At 52.2% G+C, this 21,156-nt stretch overlaps 1 long non-coding RNA gene across 1 annotated transcript; it reads right to left on the reverse strand.

Moving 5' to 3' along the window:
* Positions 1-792: 792 nt before the first annotated feature.
* On the reverse strand, positions 793-21,079 carry LOC119037850 (uncharacterized). The gene is made up of 4 exons (XR_005080303.2): positions 20,745-21,079; positions 20,486-20,567; positions 19,672-19,950; positions 793-1,202 (listed from the first exon to the last, which is right to left on the reverse strand). It is a non-coding gene; the product is annotated as an uncharacterized LOC119037850 (long non-coding RNA).
* Positions 21,080-21,156: the final 77 nt, after the last annotated feature.

Genomic DNA, 21,156 nt, shown 5'->3' on the forward strand with positions numbered 1-21,156 from the left:
TTATTACTTATGATAAATTTCGGGGCGGACTTCCACATGGCTAAAACAGCCACTTGTAGCCTGCATGTGAACCATACCTCCTGTAATGAATTCTGTCCTGACGTCCCAGTATGAGAGAACACACATGTGTCTTGTGTAAGCGGTGAAGTGCTCTCCAGGCTGAGCACGGTTCTGCCGTCTAAAGCCCACGGGTAAGGCCTCTACTGCTCCTTAGACCGGTCACTTTGGATTCAAAAATACGATTCCCCACAAGCACAGAAATTCCCTCCTGATTTCCATAACACGTCATCGCCAAAGACACTCTTTTGTTTGTCTAAAGTTTCCTTAACATTTAGTTAGCCTGCCTTGGTTAAAAAAAAAAAATCAAACGAGCTTTGTGGAAAATTCAGTGCTCAGACCTACGGGGAATTCGTCCCTGGCATTTCCATAACCCAGCTGTCTGGCTACTGAATGGAACCCAGAATAAATAACTAAACTAACAAATGACAAAGCAAACCCTCGAGTTCTGTGGTATTTACAGAAAAAAAAGACAATACAGACCAGAGATAAACTCTCTCATGAATGAGTTTACTTAAAAAGCCTTGACTGAAAGCCTCCTAGTATTCTAAGGACTAAAAAAGTGACTATGACCAACTCGAAACTATGGCAGATGAGGAAAAACACGAGATCTTTCCAGTACCGTTATTTCAGAAAGGTCCGTTTTTTCACTGTAATTTAGGAAATAGTCCATGGCTCAGAATTTTCCAGGTTTCTTTCTTTCCCTTTTTTCTGGACATTCTGCAATGGGCTGCCATGGGCTCAGAGTGAAAAGGGCATTTTATAAGAACAATTAGCAAGAAACAAAAGTGGGGTTCAATTTGCCACTTAATTCTGCATCACTGGAACGAAAAGAAAAGAAGGGTTGTGGGGTCTGTGGCAGAGACTGCTAATAAATATTCAAAATCTATTTTCCCTTCTCTCCTCACTAACAAAACCCCTATATTTTGGCAGGTAGCAATTTTCCAACTTACAAAAAAAAACCCCCACACATTTCCCATTTTCCCTTGCAATGGTGTGGCCCATGAAATATAGGTGGCAAATGTTGGATGGGGCTTTCTGGAACATTCTATAAAGGGAGCTTACTCAGCTGGGAGGTATGTCCTTGAAGCCTTGGCCCTGGAGACATAGACCGAAGAGCTGGAGATGCAGCAGCCATCTTGGCACTATGAGGAAAAGACCAAAAAAAAAAAAAATTGTAAACATCCTTAAGCCGCTGAGCCCATGCTAACAGCTGCCTCCTTCTACACTTCCTCACCAAGTGGCAAAAATAAAAATCGTATTTGTTTAAACCACCATGATCGGGCCTCTGTTGTTTGGAATTCCTAATGGCATTAGGTCCTAAGTTTCTAGCTTGCCTTTTTCCCATGGGAGACTACAGGTTTCCAAATAAGATTAATCCAGGAAATTACAAAACAAAGATCTAGAAGTACTTAACTTATTTTTTTATAGTGTGTGCCTCTACATCTCGGACTCACTGCATTTCAGCTGAACGCTTCTTTCTCACCCTTCTGCCTGCCTAACTCCTCCCCACCTCTGAGGTCTCGGCTTGCACATCGCCTCGTCTGGAAGGACCTCACTTCCCCCAGCCCACGGGGACCAGGCTGATGACCAGAACCCCCCCTGAGCCCCAGCTTCAAGTCAGGATGGAGTGAGTGGCCTTCATACCGCACGTTCAGCATCACAAGTGAATGAGTGATTGAAATACATGTTTCTTCATTTACTTTGATTTTTATGGGTTTTCCCTTTTTTGTTGTTGCCTCTTAAACGTCCTCTTATTTCTGATCCTGTAACCTAATTTTTATGATTTATGCTATTACAGTTGTCCCAGTTTCCGCACTTTGCCCCCCTCAGCCCGTACCCCCACTCCTATAGTCAATCTGCACACCGTTGTCCGTGTCCACGGGTCCTTCTTACATGTTCTGTAACCTATTACATTCACTGTCCCAGGGAGGGATGAGGACACACATTCACAAGGGAGGGAAACTCTGGCAGAGTGCTAACGAGCCTCTAACTACAGCTTATTGGGGGAAGGGAATTCGGTAACTCCTAACTGAACTGTAAACCTAAAACTACTTCGACCCCCAAACTCCCCATCTTAAACAATATCCTGCAGAAATATTAGATACATGTTTCTAGGAGCATTTATAAAGACGTACATCTTGGAATTATTTATAATAGAAAAATCTAGGACCCGCGTAAATATCCTTTAATATAGAGTAACTAAGTGATTTGGGTCATATTCATGCTGTGAAATATTATGCAGTCGTTATAAAGAATGAGATGGATATAACGTCTTGTCGTGGAAAGGCTCCTTGAACATATTAATGGGAACATGGGGGTGGTGTTGTGTGTAACGGTTTAGCATCTTTGTCAAGAGCAATGTAAACACGAGAGTGCAGGTTAGTACGAACTGTTCTCAAAGTGACTGACTCTGAGTCAGGATGAGCTGGCAGGAACCGAAGACGTTTTAATTTCTTTAAATAGATTTTCTTTCCTGTTTAAATCTTACATATCCTTGGATATTACCTGCTATCTTGCCACCCAGATAGTAAAACTTTAATTTTTAAAAAAGATAACAAAATATGAAGAAGTTTGGGTGCCATGAAGCAAATGGTCACAGATTCAAAGAGAAAAAAGGGGGGAAAGTGGCCAGGGTGCCTTTTTCTTTCTCTCTACCTCTCTTACTCCTAAAGACATCAATGCTAATAGTGCTGTGAGGCAAGAAGGACCAGCTTTACCACTTTCCTTGAAACACGACAAAAAACTAAAAGAAGTTCACAGAGGAGAAATGACCACCTGTGGCCCCCTAACTGGCTGGCCATGGGGCCAAACCTTCATTCAGCAGAGATTTACTGAGCCCTTAACACACTACTTAAAATTTCTGAGACCCTATAAGATGGGAAAACTCATACATACACGTAGTCCAGAAATGAATGACATAAAAACAAATGGGAAAAGCTCTCAGCACATCATTCTGCACATAACAGCTCTTGTAACGCTCATTTCTGTTTATCCGCACCATTCTGTAATTTCACTCCGATACGTCGAAATTCAGATTGATTCCACTGCTCGAACTTTTCAATCTGCTCCCTGTGACACCACATCCCTTTGACACCAGCTTTTTCTGATTCCTTGAGGCCACATTCAGGGGTGAGGGAGAGCTATTCCTCACTTGCAGATTCCAAAGTTTACGAATTCTTCTCTCCATCTCTTTCTAATCTCTTGTTTACTCTCTTCAACTTAAAAAAAAAAGAACTCTATCTTTTATTTGCTATATTTTCTGTAAGTAGTTTCTTGTATTCGACAAGCTGTACATCAAGGATGATATTTTGACCTGACTCTAGTTGAGAATTCTCAACGTGGCTATTCCATAACCCTCAGACTCAGCGGCAGCAGCCTGCGTGAGATGTCACTTAAGCAGGAGCAGTTCAGATTCCAGATCAGTTCAGCTCTGCAACTTCCTAGTTAGGTGACCTTGGGTTCACCTGACTATACATCTATTTCCTTCTGATCAACAATGACGATGATTACAGTGCACACGCTACGGAGTTTTTATGGAGTTTTAAGTAAGTTGATACATAAAAATCATTTGGAGCAGTGCCTCGCGCATACAAAACTCAGCCTTCAATACACAATAGTTATTGTCATCATGTTTATTTCCTTGGGTTTGAATTCTTGCATGTGATGGTTATATTGGCTGTCTCTTATTGCACTGAATTTCTTAATGTGCTTTTTAACTTTTGTTGAAGAGTTCAAATTGTACAGAGCTTTTCTCATGAGGCCCTCTCTGTCCATTGGTTTTATAGATGTTACAACCCAGACCTCCAATTGCCCGACCCTAAAGCGGGTCTTACATTAGGGGACCAGGGTCCTGGAAACTCTAGACGCCATTGCTGTAACTCTGCATCACTCCGGTCTCTGGAAATGATGCCTAGACCCAGCTCTTCCAATTCACAAGCACCAGCATGCAGGGGCAGGGACCGAACTCCCTGAGGGCGGGCCCAGGCCTGCTCCCCTCACCCCCGAAGGCAGAGCCCACACACGGTCCAAGCCCAGTTGCTGTTATCGACTAAACATGGAAAGACCATCTTGGTGATCGAAATGGGCTAAAATAGAAGAAGACTGGCGCTAGTGGCCAGTCTAATGCTGCAATTTGCCACTAAGTAGGTACTAAAGACCGCACTTAGGTCTTTACCAGGTTGTAGTTGCTAAAAAGAGAAGTACTATAAACCTCCAAAGCCAAGAGAAGACAGTACAAGGAAGTTCCCACCCATCTTGTCCCACCAGCGCCTGTAGAGATGGAACCATTCTGTTCGGAGCTCATCGGCCCCCTTCTGTGAGGCTGTGCCCTGCTACCGCTCATCCCCCTGCCCTGTCCTGTTGGCTTTTGCAATGAATTCACTGAAGTGTGTAAGTAGCAGCCAGCAACTGTTGTTTCAGTGTCTACGGGGGAGTTAGCCCTGCGTGAGGCCAGGGGGATTCAGAGGCTGTAAGCCAGTCTGTGACCACAAGGGCCCCAGGGCCTGCCTGAAAGATCAGTCTATTCACCCCAGAAAACAAGAGGCAAAGCCCAACATGGAAGGAGGAGGAAAATAAGGCCAGTGGGGAGAAATTACAAGGAGGCATATGTGAAAGTGATTTCCAACGAGTAGAACTATCTCAAGACAGAGAAGGCTTACACAGGGAAGCAGTGAGGCCCCCAGCCCTGCAGGCATGCAAGGGAAGTCTGGACATTCTTTCATGGGACTATTATGCAAAGGAATCCAACGGACATTGGACCAGCTGGTCCTTGTGGTTTCTGCTAATCCAGAGGCCTCCTGAGTCTGCACCTGGCATAAGGCATTTACAGTATCAGACATGAGGGAACTGAATTGCACCCTCCAATAGGGGGTCACCCTCGCTGCCCAGGGATCAGGCTTGCATCTGAGAAGTGATAGCTTGGCAGCTGGGGCAGGACTCCTCAGCAGGTGCTGCGCTCAAACCCACGTGACCCAGGCTTCCTGTGTCTCAGTGGGGAGCAGAGGTGTTCCTGCCAGCAGAAAAGCCCAGGTCTCCCTCCCTGTGCTCCGGCTGCACAGCCCCATGCGGAGGGGCGCTCTGGTCACGGCTAAGCTCTGTGCAAACCCCACTGCTTGTTTTGTTTTACATCCAAATGACAAGACAGTACAAAGCTCTCATGTAATTTTTTTTTTCCTTGCACCATTAGAAGATGTTATGTGCATTACGGCAGAACCATCTGGAAAGGCAGGAAAGGCACACGGCCTGCTGCCTGGATCCTGGTGTGGGAAATGGGATGCCACAGCCCTCACCACGGCGACTGTCCCTTCCAAAGCCTGTGCATCCATAGCTCCAACTCGGCCGTGGACACCGACCCAACGCACTTCTGCACACTTCAGCCTCCTCTCCAGCCTCCTGTCAGCTCCATCAGCTCTGTCAGCAAGAGCCGCGTTCCCCGGGCAGGTTTCGGCCGGGTTGTTTACTTGCTTTTGTTCCTGTTCTGTGGTCCTTGGTTGTTTTTAAGAAGGAAGAAGCTTGAAGAGCTTTGGTACTTAATCTGTGGGTAGGAGAAACTTGAAAGGCTGGAATAGACCTCACCCCTTCTCCCTTCTGACAGGCGCTATCTGCCAGCAGCTCTAGCCACCCATGCATCACTGCCACCCAAAAGGAGCAGAAACTTGTTGGGGGAGGGGGGAGGACTGAGTGTCTCTGCTGACCAGGCAGGCAGGCAGACAGACAGGCAGACGGGTGGCCAACTGAAGGCCTGTGTGCCACCTGGGGATGTCCTGAGTCCTCCCCTTCAATGCATGGAAAGTCACCGTCCTTCGGAGAGGCTGCAAATGCCGACACTGGTAAGGGTTTTTTTTTTTTTTTCTTTTAAGGGAAAAAAAAAATACATGAGCCTTTCCTGTGACTAGCAGAGAAAAGGAAACAAAATACCTGGAAAAAATATATTTACCAAAAAATAAAAAATAAAAAGCTGATCCTGGTGATTCTTTTTAATTGGGTTGGAAGGGGTTACTTCATTATGCAGCAAATTAGAAAATTCATAATTTATCATTGCACCCAGTCGAAATGCCACCCATCTGAGTCGCACCCCTGTGAAAACCATCACATAACAGCAAACTGTCAAGCCTGCTGCAGCCGACGGGCAAAATTAATATGCAAATGTATGCAAGAAATTAAAAAGCAGAATTACCCAGGCAAATGAGGTAGCTATACTTGAATTGTTAGAATTATGAATAATTACTGCGAATTTTCTGCTCCTAATATAACTTGTTTTTTGATAAACAAAGACTTAATTATCGAGATGCGCTGGAGAATTTCCGTGGCACTCATTAATCTTGCAAAAAAAACAAGTCCCTGGTGCCCAAGCCGTAATGAAGAGCGCGTGCCCTGAATCTCCAGAAAGATCACAGGCGCCAGGGTGCCAGGGCTGGAGGAAAAAATGACAGTGCCAATGTCCCCTCCTGTACCCTGGAGTGTCATAACGTCTTCCACTAACTATCAAAGGGACTTATTTATGCCAGCAGCTGAGCTATAAGTCCAATTTACGATGCCTTGAGCAGTGGAGAAATGATCTGTTGATGTGTGGTGGAAATGCCATCTTGCAGTGGCGCATGGGTCCCAATGATACCAACGTGATGAGGACCCTGCGCTCCGGCACTAATGGATGCCGCCTGACAGACCGTCACCCACAAGAGGGACCATCTTTTAGGACCGGTCTCGATGGCCCTCCATTAATCTTGGTTGTGCCGTTCGCCGGTGTCCATGGGAACAGGAGCATTATCATAATAAACACGGGCTTTAAATTTTCCCGTTGAGAATGGCAACTCCGAGGAACAAGAGTGGGCACCACCCACCCACTGGGGACAGCCATCCGGGTCTGTGAAGACCAAGGGCCCACGTGTGACAGGCGGCTGGCCCCAGGAGGTGGCCCCTCCTTCAGGCTGGGCCCAGGAGGCAAAGGGGGCCGGGGAGGGGCCGTGGGGGCTGTTTCCGGAGCCTGCAGCAGCTGCAGGGCCCCGTGGGGAGCTGAGCTCACTCCCCAGAAGCCACAGAGAGGCCACCATGTCCAGGCCCTCGCAGCGTCCAGCCCACCACCACGCACCTGTGATCACTGAGAGCCCGGAGTCTGAGAGGGAGCGACCGAGTTCCCATCATCGTCAGACCGATTAGCGCCGTGATAAACCCTCACAGATCATAAGGCAAAATTACAAAACATCACTTCTGGGGCTCCGTGGCGACCCGAGGAGCTCCGGGCAGCCTGCGCTTCCAAATGCCTCGTTTCTGAATTCAAGTCCCCACGTACCCTGAAGTCTTGACAGAACCATTTCACTGTGTAGGCAAATTGTCACCTTTTACACCAGAGCATCTGTCATTTTTATACCCAAGGCCGCCTCTCCCTCCTTGCTCCCCTCTCTCGCCCGCTCGCTCCCTCACACGCACACTCTCATTCTGTGCCCCGGTTTCCCGAGAGCCCCTGGGGATCCCAGCACCCTGTCCAGGAACAAGCTCGTATATCTCCTGCATTGTACTCACACGGAAAGAAACAGCCTCCTGCGAGTCAGAGAGAAATGATGGATCTCCCACATCATTCATCCCCAGATTTTATTTTTATGCGGAACTCAGAGCAGCTTGTCTTGCATCCTCTCACCTTCTCCGAGATTAATTCTCACCACGGGCCCTCCATGGGATAGTGAGGGTGAGAAAGAAGACAGCCGCGCCCAACATCCGAGAAATGAAACCGAGTCAGCAACTCCGTCTCCAGCCGCCCACCGACTCCCGAGGGAAGTTCCTGGAACCGTCAGCCTCCCCGGAGGGGCGGGGAGCAGGGTGGGCCTCCGTCCTCTCGTGGGGCAGGGAACCAAAGTGTGAAACTGAGCCGCTCCTAAGTGCCCACCGCCGGATGTGAGGGACCAGAGAGGTGCACCCCAACTTCCTTTTACACTCGACCACGGCAGAGGTCTGTGGCCTCGAGCAAATTGTCTCCTGTCTTGGAGCCCAGTGTCCTCCACTGCAACTTGGGGGACAGGCTACAGCCAGAATTCAACGCCATGAGTACGCAAACCTCAGCGTGCACCAAGCATGATGGGTAATTTGTGTTTTTATTATTAGGTTGGAACAACGACTGAGGCATAATCCCAACCGACCCTCAGGGAAGGTAGAGTCCAGCTGGGGTGGGACAGGGGCCAGGACCCCCAAACATGATATGTTAAATGGCTAGCAGCGGGTTAGGAGCTAAGTTGGGCAACCGTGACCTTGGTGGTCAGTGGGGATGGAGTCACTGCAGGGGGTTGACAGACATCAAGCTACTGTCTCTCAGCCCAGCCCTATCTTGTCGTCTCTGCTCTGTGACAGAAGGCTGGAACCCTGCTGACCTGTGGTCAGCTCTCCCTGCTGCTCACTGCCCAGCTCGAGCAGGAAGTCCTCTGAGTGCCACCCCCAGTCTGCCCCTCCCCACCCCCTGCTCAGTAGCAGCTGCTTCCTTTGGCAGCAGGTGAACCCAGTTTGTGCTTTGTGACACTCGTGGAACCAGCTGCCCTGTGCCCCAGGCTGAGGACACCAAGGTTTCGAACGGGAAGTCCCTCGTCCCCGAGCCCCCTGGGAAAACTGGGGTGGTGGGCCGCCCGCTCACCTCAGAGGTGCCAGCAGCCCACAGCACTGCCTTCTGGGTGCTGGTACTCCCAGCCTCCCGCTGTCTCCCCAGTTCCGGGGAGCTGCTCCTTGAGCCCATGGCACCTCAGTGCGCTCCGTCCGAGGACCCAAAAAACACTCTCATAGCTGGCGAACAGCTCTTGATTTGTAATTGTGCTGACAGAGACATAACATACACTTTACCGGCTTAGCCACGTTGAAGCATGCAGTTCAGTGGCATGAGGTTCGGTCACACTGTTGTACAGCGGTCACCACCCTCCATCTCCAGAACCTTTTCATTTTGCAAAACGGAAACTCTGTCCCCAGGAAACACGAACTCTCCACCCACCCACCCTGCCCCAGTGACCACCATTCCACTTCCCGTCCCCATGAGTCTGGCCTCCGTAGGGACCTGTCCTGGGTGGGATCCTGCAGGGTGTGTCCTTTGGTGGCCGCTCGTTTCACTGAGCACAAAGTCCTCAGGGCTCATCCCCGTTGGAGCGCGTGTCCAAATCCCCTTCCTCTTTAAGGCTGAGCAATATTCCGCTGCGTGAACAGACCACATTCGGTTTGTTCGTTCACCCATCAACAGACACTTGGGTTGCTTCTGCTCTGAGTGTGAATCGTGCTCCTGTGAACAGGCGCGGATGCCTCCCTACTCGAGTCCCTGCTTTCTTCATGGTGCACAGACAGGACTGAAATTGGCAGATCACATGACAGTTGTCTGTGTGAGTTTCTGAGGAGCCTCGGCGTGCTTTTCTGCACAACACCGTTTCACATTCCCACCGGCCGACACTTGCCTTCTGTTTGGCTGGTCACGCCATGCTAATGGGGGGTGCAGTGAAGCCCCATTGGGATGGTGGTGTGGTTCTGCCTCCTGCCTGAACCCTGGCTGGCCCAGGCTTCCTGGGCAGGTGCCATCTGACCGTGGCATGGGCAGCTGTGTGAGCATGGAGCGGGGGAGCTGCTGGGCAGGGGCCACGAGGCAGGAGGAAGCAGGCAGGAGGAGCGAGCGTGACGGGACCCTTGCTGGGTGGGCACGGCTATCCTCTTCTCCCCAGGGCTGGAGCTGGAGTCTTCCACCTACAAGTCCAGCCATCTGATCCCAGACCAACGGCTCTCCAGGTGCCAGGAGTGCCCCTGAGAAATCCTGAAAGGCAGCGAACTGCCCACTGAGCAGATGAGCACATGGAGGCCTACGGAGGGGCAGTGACTCGGGCTAAAAACAGCCCCCTCTGGATCTCTCCACAAGGCCTTCCCTGTCCTTCCCGGGCCCAGTCCCGGGGACAGTAACAGTGAGGGGCTCTGACAGCCTTCACAGGGACCAAGCCATCCGTGTGCCCCATGCTACCGAATTTCTCCACGCTGCCCCAGGTCAGCTCTAACACCATTCCCACTATGCGGATGAGGAAACCGAGGCTTAGTGAACTCAAAAGACTCACCCGAGCTCGTAGGGGAGTGCGGCCAGGATCCGAACCTGGCCGGGCTGATGTGGAAGCCCCCACGTACTTTAGCAGGCCCAGCCCTCTGCTCTGCATTTCCCCCAGGAGGGACCAGGTGTCCCCAGCTGCTTGTCCAGTGGAGAGCTGAGAGCTGGGTGCTGAGAACTTCCCAACACACAGTGCTGGCTGTGAGTTGACTAGTGCTTCTATGGCAACGTGTGGAAGGCAGAGGCCGTAATTGGGAGAGACAGAGCGAGCCCAGAGCGGGCAGAGTGGGCCTGTCAAAAGTCCTGAATAAGGCAAGTGCTTTCTCTATTATTTTTCTCTGCCTATATTTATTATTTATTTAGGGATGTGTTTTCCCCCCAAGCTCTCTCTGTGGCTGTGGTAAGGTGGGCTCGTGGCGTGGAACTGTGGCAACCTGTGCTTGCCCCGCACAAGGCCCCATGTCTGCCTCCCCCGCCCTCCGCGTAGGGTCCCCGGGGCCCTGATGCTGGACCATGGCCTCGGTTGGGCCCAATCAGCCAGCTGCCCAGAGTCCAAGCCAGGGCCAGTGCTGAGAGGCTGAGCCTTGAGGCTGGCAGGCCCACGGGCCAGGCTCCCCCATAACACCAAGGCCGCCAGGATTCCCCTCCGGTCCCCTCTCAGCCTCAGGACTTCTCTGGCTTTCTAGCTGGGGGTCTTCCTGTGGACCCAATGAAAGCTCCAGATCTTCTGCCTCAAATTGTACTTCCTCACAGGTCTGCAGGGTTGGTAGACCCCCCTGAATGCACCGTGGAAATCTCAGGGTCCATAGACCCCAGGTAAGCCACCTCTGGGCTTGACTCCAAGCTTCTTAGGGACACAGCAAAGCACTGTCAGGTTGCAGGCCCTTCCACGGGTTGGACACGAGGAAGTGGACTCCAGGTGGATGAGGAAGCGGAGGCTCGGAGCAGGTGAGCACCTGCCTGACAGCGTGGTCCCCGGAGCCCAGGCCCCATCTCCTCTGCCTGAGTTCGCATGTCTTGAGAACTTAGCTGGTGAGTGTGTCCATGTGAGGGCTCGTGTTCAATTCCTGTAACAACCATAGCAACAGGTTCTAGCATTGCACCCATTTTATAGCGAAGAAACTGAGGCCCAGAGGGGTTAGGCAACTCACCCAAGGCTCTCAATGGGCAAGTGGCAGGGCTGGGATTCAAACCAGACTGGCTGCTTCCAGGGCCCATGGGCCCACCCAGTGGGCTCCCCCACCTCCCTCAGGGATGTGGCTTAGGTCTCGGAAGGTAGGAGCAGCCCAGACCCCCTGTCCCACGGAGAGGGCGATAGCACACACGACGTCTCTGGAGCAGCACGTGGCTCTGGGTGAGCACCGACAGATGGTGACTGTTAGTGCTGGCTGCTGGGGCCTGGTCGCTCCATCGGAAATGCCTCCTCAGCTCCAGTCAGCGCACTTGGCCAGCCCCAGGCTGGGTGCTGGGGACGCAGAGAAAAATCACTCAGCCTTCACACTCAAGGCCATGGTGGCATGGGGACAGAAACTGAACCCACTGGGCTTTTACCTAAGAATGACTGAGCTGGGCCCCGGTGAGAGACACAGGGAAGCTACAGCGCTCACCCCTAGGCTGGGAGGGTAAAGGAATTGGAGCAGGGCTTCAAAGGAGAGGGGCAAAAGGGTAGGGGAAGGGCTCCCCAGGCGGAAGGAAGTACGCAGGCACAGTCCTGGAGGCTGGGTGTCCACAGAACACCCCCAGCACAGGCAAGGCCTCGTCTCAGGTGTGCAGATGCCTTGGAGCGTGGCCTTGGGCTGGCGGCCAGGCTCCGCTCGGCCCTCGATTGAGATCCCTGGCACAGTGAACAGCCTGACCAGACCTCGGCAGCTCCCCTCGCTGTGGAGGGAAATGAAGAATCGTTTGATGCTGCTGGAGTTTGAAGCCCAGGGGAAGACGGCAGCTATGAGAGTCGGGTTGGAAAGATCAGAGGAGCCATCCTGTGGAGCAGGGCAGCCAAATGGGCTTACCCGCGGGAAGGGGTGCCACCGGTCCATCCATCAGGATTGTCTGCCGGAGGATGTGGAGTGCAGAGAATCATAGAGACACTGCCTCAGAGAGAGCTGAGATCGATTATTGATGCCTGCCATGGGCACAGGAAGGGAGGGATCTTCTGGGACCTGGGTTCATGCACTTGTCTTAGAAGCAGCCCCATTGCATTTGGGGGTGTTTCCAGGAGCATTTTCTGCACAGGAGGCTTCTGTGGCACAGAGATGGGCGGCAGCTCCATGAGCCCCATTTCCCCTGACATTTCCTTGTCTCTCAAATCAGCAAAGCACAATGAAGATGGGGGACCCCGCCCACTGCAGCAGGAGGACCAGGCAGCAGCCTCGCCAGAAGGGCCTGCCTCCTCCTCGTGCCGACAGGGCCTTGGGTGCAGACTCTTGCCCCCGAGGAGGCTGTGAAATGGGAGCGACTCTAAAAATTAATTTTTAATTGGCTTCCCCTCACCATGGGAAGGAAGGAAAAAGGCATCCTTTCCCCCCGGAACTCAGACCATGCCCCCCAGATCGTTCTGTGACCTCTGAGCTGTGCTGTCCACTCTGGTCACCCCAGGCCACCGGAGGCTGCCACACACTTCAAATATGGTCAGTCTGAATCCAGAGGTGAGGGTTAAATATCCACCAGATTTTGACGACTTTAGTACAAAAAGAAAGAAAAAAAGGCAAACTATTCCATTAACCTTTTTATATTAATTACATGTTGAAATGATATTTTGATAAGACCTATTACTAAAATACGTTTGTCTTTATTTAATACGGCTACTAGAATGTTCAGCTACAGACCAGCCTTGCGGGATGTTTGTCAGGACTACGCTGCGCCCAACTCCCTGCAGGGGACTCTGGCCGGTGCTGGGGCTGGTCCTGGAGTTCGGGGCTCTGGTCACGGACACACTGAGGATGGTGTGGGCCCATCCTCCACAGGTCCCATCCGGCCTCTGCGACTCAAGAATCCCCACCCAAAATCCCAGCAGAGGGCTCTCTGCGTCTCATTACCTGAGATTTGTATTATTCCAAGGTAATCCCTCTTTTTTCTCCTAAAAATTACAGTAATAGACTTGATTTTCGAGTATTTTGAAGTTTTCAGGAAAACTGAGTGCAAGGTGCAGAGGGTTCCGGGGGATGCCCCCCCCCCCCGTGCGCAGGGTCCCCCCCTCCCCATTTGGCATCGGGTTTACAGCAGCACTCACTGTGACCAATGAAGCAAGGCTGATGCCCGTGATTGCCTGAAGCCCGCAGTGCACACTGGGGCTCACGCATGGGGCTGCACATTCTATGGGCTTGGACAACTGTACAATGACATGTGTCCATCATCACGGTGTCATACAGACTGACATCACTGCCCTAAACGTCCTCTGTGCTCCATCTGCTCGGCCCTGCTGCTCCCCCATCTCCGGCAACCGCTGGTTTTTTCACTCACTGTCTCCATGATTTTGCCTTTTCCAGAATGTCCTGTAGCTGGAATCCTACCGTATTTGGCCCTTTCAGACTGGCTTCTTCCACTTAGCATATGCATGCAAAACTTCCCAGGGTCTTTGTGGCTTGGTAGGTCATTTCCTTTCATTGCTGGATTGCACTCCATGAACCACAGTTTGCTTATCCATTCACCTATCAAAGGATACCTTAGTTGCTTCCGGGGTTTATTAATGGATTGTTTTAAGACTGGATTCTTCGGTTCATACCCTGTTAGTAATTTAGCAGTATAATAAAGCAGCATTTGGGAAACGCATAGAGGAGCCGGGCGATCTAATACAGTGATGGCAGGAGTGTAAATGGCTGCACTTAGGGGTGGGCTGTGGACCCCCATGGGAGGCAGGGAGGTGCAGAAGATGCCGTCCCAGGGGCCGGGGCTCAGGATGCCGCAGGAGCACCTGCCACCTCAAAACTGAACTGGAGACTAGGCGAACAAGCAAGCTCACAAACGGCGGGGTGAGCAGGGTGGGGGTGCACTCAGTGAAGGATATTTCATCAGTGGAAGCCAGCCAAGTGCCCAGGACCATCGCCCATTTGGTCCCCACAGCAACCTTGTGAAGTCTGAATCATTAGCCTTGTTTCACAGCTCAGAGAAGCCATGCCACCTGCCCAAGGACACACAGCACGTTGAGCACCAGAGCTGATTTTAGAGGTCAGACCACCTGACCCCCAGGCCACGCATGTGCATTCCAAGGTGACCCACGCTCCAGCTGTGGGAGCAAGGGCTTCATGTCCGACCTCTTGCGGAGGTAGTATTTATTTCAGAATAAACGAGCATGTGGTCTCTTCTGTTCTTGTCACTACTGCATTGGCTGTGTCTAGAACAGAGCCTGTCACACAGCAGGTGTCTGATCAGTGTTTGTTGAAGGAAAGAAGAAAGGAAGGAAGGAAGGAAGGAAGGAAGGAAGGAAGGAAGGAAGGAAGGAAGGAAGGAAGGAAGGAAGGAAGGAAAGAAAGAAGGGAAGGAAGAAAGAAAGGAAGAAAGAAGGGAGGGACATGGTCTATTCCCTCTGAGGACATGCAGTTTACGAAAGAGAAAGACAAGGAACATGCCTGCTTGGTGCAGCAGAAATCCTCAGGTGGGGCCCCAGATCCAACCTGGGGCATGAGGGAGGGCTTCCTGGACAAGGTGATACTGTGCTGAGTCTCAAGGAGGAACAAGAATCAGAAGGAAACCCAAAGCCAAAAGGCAAGGGACAGGACAAGAGGGTGGATGGATGAAGGGCCAGCGGTGGAAGCCAAGGAAAGAATGCTGGAACCCATCCTTCATGTCCGGGGCAATGGGTCCCCAGAGGAATGCATTGTAATGAGGGCAGAGGGGACCCAGGCTCCTGGAGAGGTGTCAGGATGGGAGGGAGCTGATGAGAGTGTGCAGCAGAGACGCTGCCTCCTGTCACGCTGGGCAGTGCCAACCGGACCCAGATCTGGGCCCCGTGGTGCGACGTCACCTCCTGCAAGACACTTCTTCACTGGTACCGTGGGAGGCATGCAAGGGCTTTGGCAGGGGTTAAATGGATGAATGCACACACAGGGCCTGGCACACGGGAAGTGATTGATAAATAGGAATCATCACTATTGATAAATAGTAGCTATTATCATTATTTATCAAACCGGTGCACGGGGTTTCTCTTTTGAAAAGGCTGAACAACACTGCCCTCAGGAGCTATTAAAAGGGCTTTAAGGAGGACACTCGTGGGCTCTGATTTGCAATTTAGAAAGATCACTGGGCTGCTGGTGGAAGATGGATGAGAGGAGCGGAAGCCAGAGTCAGGCAGAGAGAAGGCGACATCCATGAAGCAGGTGAGAGGTGATGGTGGCGAGGGATGGAGGTAGACTCACGTGCAGCGCTGGTGGAGAAAGCCAGGCCAGCACCCATTTTCAAGGGAATGATGAAGTTGGTGGGGGGCGGGGTACATGGCCACCCAAGGCTGGCCCTCTCCTCTCAAAGACAGTCTGGTGAAGCCCAGCGGCCCCTGAGAAGACGGTGGTGACCACCCTGGTGCACAGCAGCCCTGTGCTCTCACATCCTAAGGCATCTCTTTGGAGAGGCAGCTGTCCATCACTGGTTGTTAATTCTGCCCCGACGGGCTGCCGTCTGTCACCAGGCCTCTGGTGGCATGTTTTAGGGTCTCACAAAGCACTGGGAACCCTTCAGGGGAAAGCCCATTCAGGGTCACCCCTCGGGGCTGTCTCCTCCCAGCGTGATTCATGGAACACCATCACCCCATCCAGAGAAACCAAGGGCATGACATCGTTATGAAAACCCCCATGTTCATTTCTGGTAATGACATCATGATCAGTGTCGCCTCCTCAGGAGGGCACCTTAATCCAGGGTGACACACCCTCCCCAGCACTGACATTTTCAATGTGGCTGTGTTTTCCCACTGTACCTGTAATCACCCTGTCCTTTCCTTTCTCGGTCTGCCCCACACTCTGCACGGAGCCACTCTCTACACCGCCGAGGCCACTTCCCTGTCCCCCCAACCGGTCTTCGTACTGAAAATTAATAGCTGTTCTTTCACAATTAGTGTCTCTCTTCTGGCACCTCTCACGGCCTTCTCTCAGTGCCGCTCACAAAACACACAGGTACACTCCCTGAATTCAAGTCCAAGTTCATAAAGGTACGATGCACGGCCAAAGCCATTGGTGACAGCAAAACAAGGTCCCTCAAGCCCCGTCGCTCGAGGCTCAGTAACAGATGAGAGCACAGAATATCTTCGGGGGAGAGTATTTACAAAACTACTTTAAAGGAATTGCCTGTCGTTAATCACAAGTTCTTAAAAATCAGTCTTCTCTTATTTGTTCCAATCTAGCTAAATGGCCCTGGAAATACAGTCTGTGGTTTGCTCGGCAAATGCAAGCGGAAAAGCATAATGTTCTCATCCCAATTTCCAACTCGTACTTTGTGTTATGGATTTTTTTTTTTTTTTGCTGCTAGCATTTCTCCAGTCCACTAAATATTCCAGACGTATGAGACTCTTCATTGGATTCATTCTAATAACTTTTTTCATCAATATGACTTTTTGAGAATGCAGTGGTATAGCAAATTAAATATTATTTATGACTTTAATTTGTGTCCTATTTAGATTTTACACTCACAGGGCCAACTTGGCTATCATCATTATCATATTGTTTTAGACTCCTCCTAAAATTAAAATCCACTCTCGTCTTTAAATGTTTTATTGTGCTTGTCGTTCTTGTTTTGTGCCGCACCGAACATGATTAATTCTGTTGGCCAAGTGCATATGCTCTGCCTGGCCACCAATCCATTATCTTCATCACGGCTGCCTGCGAATGAGCACTTTATTATTATTTGTTTCATCTTTTCAATTACCAGATGTGTTTTCCCATTCTCGGGGGTTCTGAACTGTCCCAACGCAAATCTTTGCAGTGACTTTGAGACGCCCGTGTGATCCGGCCGCATCCTGGGCCTCCCTGCCCCTCGCTGACCACTCAGGCTTCCCGAACTTTCTGTCGGTTTCTAGAACCCTCAGAGCCACCCACCCCCGAGCCTCTGGGCAGCCCCCCATGCCTTTCCCTCTCTGGCTGCGTTGCTCTTCCCTCACTTTCCTCCATGGCCCCTTCCAGTCCCCCATTTCCTGTTTCCCCTTCTGGAAAATGGGCTTCTATAAGTCCCACCAAGAAGAAGCCGTTCCCTCTCGCTTTTTGTACAGAGGATGGCGGTTAAACACGCAGAGATAACTGAGGGCTAACATTCGTAAACCGCCCACACAAACCACCGCACTCCACGCCAACCAAACACGAGTGTACCCTGTGTCACAACGACTCCACGGAGGGTGGGCAGAGGGTGCGGCAGTGGGAAGAGCGAGACTGCGAGTCAGAGCTCTCTCGGTCCCCAGCTCACCTGCACCTTAGGAGCTCCCGGGCACCACGCCACGCGCGCCACACCACGCACGCATTCTCCCGAGGAGATGGCAGTGCTTCTCCCCGGCTCAGTGGTTCCCCCACAGAAACAGCCCGGCTGACCAGTAAGCGATGCCTTCAATGGGAGGAAATGCGGCAGCGACTATTAATACACATTTTTTACTCTGTACTTTCCGTGGGCCCGGTATTGTGTGGCGTATTTAATGGGCACAACCGGATTTAATTCTTAAAACTACTCTATGAGATGCCTTCTAGCATTTCACCCATGAAGACACTAAAGCCCCAAGTGATGAAGTAGGTTATACCAAGCCACATCCTGGTGCGTCAGTCAGGGTTCTCCCGAGAAGCAGAGCCAATCAGATGACGGATAACAACATGGGCAAGCAGGTAGATGGATGAATAGAGTCAATGGTTCTATCTGCCCCCCCAAAGGAAATATATATATAGAGAGAGAGACTTATACATAATAAGAAATGTACTCTATGTATACGTAGGCCACATGTGTATTTTACATAGAGGTGTAACGTTTTCAGGACTAGAGAGCTGACTGCCAGAGGCCCTGCAGTGGTGGAAAGGGGCTGCCTCCGGGGCGCGGGGGTTCAGAGTGGGAAGCTGCGACAGCTGGTTTCCACCACGGCCCAGGGCGAACAACTGGATTCTAAAACACTCACATCTATGGCAAGAGTAAAAATCAGAGCAAAAAAAGAAAAACGTTCCACAAGACGATGGCCTGTGGGACCTTTACCAGCTGACCTTCCTTCAAGTGCTCTCTGCTCCACTTTGCCTGGATACTTGGTGCCTGGTTTCCATTTCCTCGTCCGCAAAGGGGACAGGACAGCAAAGCCGCCTGGACTGCCGGGAAGATGGCCGTCCTCCTGAGGACACGTAAGCCCTCTCGCTCCTCAAAGGCCCTCCTGGAACCCATAGGGCTCCTGTGCCCGAACCAGAGCCAGAGGGTAAGCTGGGCCAGGCCGGGCGCAGCCCCTGCCCACCTCTCCACTGCCCCTCCCCACTCGGACACCCCGACACCGGCCTGCCAAGCTCAGCCCCACCACGGGGTCTCAGCCACGCTCTACCTCAGCTCTGGACCCCTCCACTCCCCTACCACTTGAACTGGAGGTTTCGGTCCTCACCAACCCCACCACAGAGTTAGCCCCCCGCCCACTTTCTCCTATCACTTATCAGAACGTGATGGCTACCAGTATTTTTCATTACGCACACTATTTGTTCATTTGCTTCTTCGTTGCCTGTTATAACTAAAACACCGTCAGCTCCATGAGCAAAATGAGCCTGTTTTCCCAGGGGCCTTGACGGGGCCTGGCCCACGACAGGGCCTCCCTCGTCGGTAAAGGAAGACAATTGTGTCAGATGGAGGCCCCAGGAGGCCACGGTCGCTGCTCCAAGCCCCTGCGCCCCTTCCTTAGTTTTGACGAGTCCCCAGGCGTAAAGGGCTCTAATTCGGGTATTAAACGGAGGCACGGCACCAGTTAACTAGCAGGGTCCGCAGTTTACCACAGTTAACACTGACACTGCATTCTCTCTGGGCCAGACCCCGATCTCAGCAACTCGCACACCAGAACACACTCGTTCGCATCCCAGCTCCCCTACATGGGGGCGTGAAAGCAGAGACCTGCACAGAGAGTCCAAGCAAGTTTCCCAGGTCCACACAGCAGAGTCCAGATTCAGGTTCCAGCATCCCCACCTCAACCACCGCACGACCCAGTGGGGCCTCCGAGGTCAGGGGCGAACCTCGGGCTGCAGCACATCTTGTGAAAAGGAACAGCGGCTCCGGTACAGCCTCCAACCTGTGCTGGACACACTCGCACACATCCCTCCTTCCACACCAGCCTTGTGTCAGTCTCACCCCGCCCACCACAGCCCACCACAGCGGCCCTCCCACTGCCGAGCTGAGAGCTGCCAGTGTGCACCCAGGGTGGGGCCCCCAGGCCCGTGCGCTCACTGCTGCATCTTGTGCTTTGTCCCAGAGAAAAGGGGGGAGGCGGGGAGTGGAAGGAAGAGAAGACGCAGCCAGCGACAGCCACTCCCCTCGGAGGAGAAAGCCCCTGCACCCCCTTTTAAGACGAGGCTTGAGCATAATTGAAATGGCAATTCTTATAATCCCTAGGGAATGAAGATTATTTTGAAAAAGAAATTTTTCATTTTTTCACTTACCAACTTGCAATAACTTTTCCTCTTCAGAGGGAGGTGGTGGAGACCCCCTGGATGGAGCCCCCAGACTATTTCTGAGCAGGTACTCAGGACCCAGTCCTTGCTCTGATGGACAGTATTCCAGCAGCGTGGGGGAGGGGCAGGCGTGGAACTGGTGTGTAGCAACTGAGGCCACTCACCATGGGGCCAGACTGCCAGGGTTCAAATCTCAGCTCCGCTACTTAATAGTTACACAGAACCTTGGGTAAGTGGCTTCTATTCTCTGTGCCTCCATTTGCTCACCTGTAAAATGGGGGAGAACAGGAGTAAGTCACTCAAAGGAGCAGCACGTGGCTCAAATCCACAGCCTCCCTCAGAACAAGGTCAGAGGCTCGGGAAATGGCAGCTGTCCCTGTCATCGGTAATCCATCTCCCTCTGCAGCTTCCCAGCTCTCAGGGCTCGGTGCAGCGCTCTAATGATTCCCCAGCTCTCAGGGCTTGGTGCAGCGCTCTAATGATTTCCGCCCCCCACCCCCCTGCAGAAGAGCCTCCTCACTCATAAATCAAAGGGGTTGCAAGTCCTCTTCCAGTGCAAAGTTTCTAGCTGTGGGATGCACTCCGGACTGCCATGTGGGCAGGGCCCTCCCACACCCACAGGTCCCCCCTGAGTCACGCCCAGCCCCGGAAAAGAAAGTGCCAGCAGGAGGGGTCAGCTGTGCACAGCGCAGGACAGCGCCTGCCAGCACGAACCGGCGCAAACGCGCATGCTCAGGTTTGCAGCTCTTCGTGGAACCCCCCCAGGTGCTGTTTATCACACCCAGGCAAACATCTATCTCACCTGTGCCCAGAAAGCTGAGTGGTGACGCTGAGGACCCAGCTCTGCCAGGACGTCCCCTCCAACCACTTGAGTCCCACCCGCCCTGCACATTAAGGTGAAACACTTGTTAGTGGCTTTGCAAATGGGGGATGGAAACTAGTCAGAAGCAGGTGGGCGGGCACCTGCTGGACCCGTCTCGGCCCGCCAGCACAGACATCTCGCTGCCTCCCGAAGCAGCCCTGGGGTCCCCGCCCCTGCACCTGCCCCAAGCCAGGTTTACCTTCTGTCCCCAGGCAGGGGCAGCAACTGCTTCTCATCGGCCTCATTGTTCAACAGGATAATATGCTGGGTTTCGAAGCAACCAGGCCGGTGGTAATGAGGGTTTGATGGTGTCTGGGCAATTAGACAAACAGACACACTTTGATTTCAACCTAGGCTGAGGCTAATGACCTCAGGTGGGAATACGGCGGCACTGAGTTTTGAAAGGAGGAGAACAGGCTTCCTGGGAACCTCCAAGGAAAGGAATCACAGGGTGGGCTCCTCCCCACAGCTCTGCTGCTCTGGATGCCCAACCCATTGACCCCCAGACGTCAGTGGTGGGGGACTTCAAGCCAAAGGCCGACCATCCGAGAAGCCAGCTCAGAAGCCAGCTCGCTCTGGGTTGAATCTGCTCCGCAGCGGCTCCCGACGTC

Source organism: Artibeus jamaicensis, unplaced genomic scaffold (genome assembly GCF_021234435.1).
Source record: "Artibeus jamaicensis isolate MK-2021 breed Jamaican fruit bat unplaced genomic scaffold, CSHL_Jam_final contig_444, whole genome shotgun sequence".
NCBI lineage: Eukaryota > Metazoa > Chordata > Mammalia > Chiroptera > Phyllostomidae > Artibeus > Artibeus jamaicensis.